Genomic DNA, 1,821 nt, shown 5'->3' on the forward strand with positions numbered 1-1,821 from the left:
AAACATCTACTGGAAGGATTGCCATGGTATTTGGTACTAACAATCATGGTCCCCAGAGGATAGATCTCTCTGATTTTGTTGATCTCCTAACTTTTCAACAAGCATCATCATCAGGTCAGAAGTTTCAGTTATCTTCTTATATATCACCACACTTACTTGATGGATTGACAAATTTTGTACCGACAAATACAATTTAAGAGTCTACAGCCCTGCTTGTTCTATCACGACTTCAGTTGTGACACTGGTACATTTTCTTTTTTTCAATTTGCTGTAAAATGTGAAGGAGGTCCACATATACCATGCCTGGAACGTTAGATTAATAGCACATTCAGTGGGATCATCTTTGAAAGTTAAGAATGAATGATGATCACTAAGTCCACAAATCTGTATTCAAGGGTTTCTCACGTACTTTGACACGTGTGCCTGCTTGCTAACCTGCTCTATGTTCACCTGAGTAGGAAGAAGTTCAGAGGTTTCAACATTTACTCATTCATTGCTGGCTGTTAGATAATTGAAAACCATAATTCTGTGAAATCTATGTTTGGCGACAGTATCCAGCTCTGACATTTGACCCTAAATCTTCATTTGGATCCACAGTGGCTGCTGCACCATGGATACCATGGTATACACGTGTCATAGTGGATTGATAATGGTAAATGGCCTTCATTGATATAGTAGGTTTGTCCTAAGAGCAGCGCAAAGAGCTTTAAAATGCCTCACACTGCATGTGTGAGTGTAGGTAATGGTACAAGTAGGTAATGTTCGTATGGCAGTGACAGCTCATCTGCCACTCATGATTCACGTGGAGGTCTTTATTTATTTATTTTTATCCACATCTCAGCTGTCTCGGAGCTTAGACATAAAACTGGACCATTTGTCTTCATCATCATGTCCTTCTCTGTTATTGGTTTAGACTCCATGAGGAAAATCACATGAATAACAGCTTTTACCTTGAGTCCCCTCTTCAGTGTGATGCACCAAATGTTTTATTAAATGTTAAGTTTTGTGAAAGGTAGGACTGCAGGCGTGCACTCTGTTATTTGTGCAGCTTTTTAGAGGGCAAATATCAACCTACACTGTGTCTTATGTAAAATTATAATGGTTTAATTATGATAAGTGTATGGCCTATTTTGTCCCTTTTCTACCATCTTGTGGACCAAAGGGGAAATAGCAGTTAGTCCTGCATTTTCAAAATTAATATTATAATAATAATACTTTTTGAAAATGCATACAGATAACTGTAATATGTATGTTCCTATGCCACTTGAACACTATGAACACTTCAGTCTCAAAATCTTGTGAAAGCTTTAACATGTAATAAGGAGAAAGACATGAATCTTTTGGAAGCCAAAGTCCTTGAAAAGTAATTTTGTTGAAACCTACTAAGCTTTTACATGCAAACGATGCAAATATCTAGTATATCTTGATTGTAAACACATTCAGGAACTGTAACTGTTTATAATAATTTGTATTTGCTGCAGCTCTTGAGTTTGTTTTTTGTATTGACCTCTTTGACAGCTTTGGATGAGACTGTTTTAAATCCATAAATCAGACAGGGGGGCTGCTGGGAGATGAGATGGCTCACACCCACCCAGCCACCCCCTTGGCCCGCGGTTGCTTGTTTCTCAGAACTGTTTAAGGTTTATGAACCAACACATCCATCTAGTGGCTGTAAATCTGAACTGCACGTGGGATACAAAGCTGTTGTTGAAATTCCAATTATTTGTGATAAATTACAAATCCCTAAAATATTTTCACCCCAAAAAAAAAAAAAAATCACAAAAGATTTTAAATAAATAACCACAGCACAAGGCATTGAGC

This window comes from Toxotes jaculatrix, chromosome 4, assembly GCF_017976425.1.
Source record: "Toxotes jaculatrix isolate fToxJac2 chromosome 4, fToxJac2.pri, whole genome shotgun sequence".
In the NCBI taxonomy this organism is placed as follows: Eukaryota; Metazoa; Chordata; class Actinopteri; family Toxotidae; genus Toxotes; species Toxotes jaculatrix.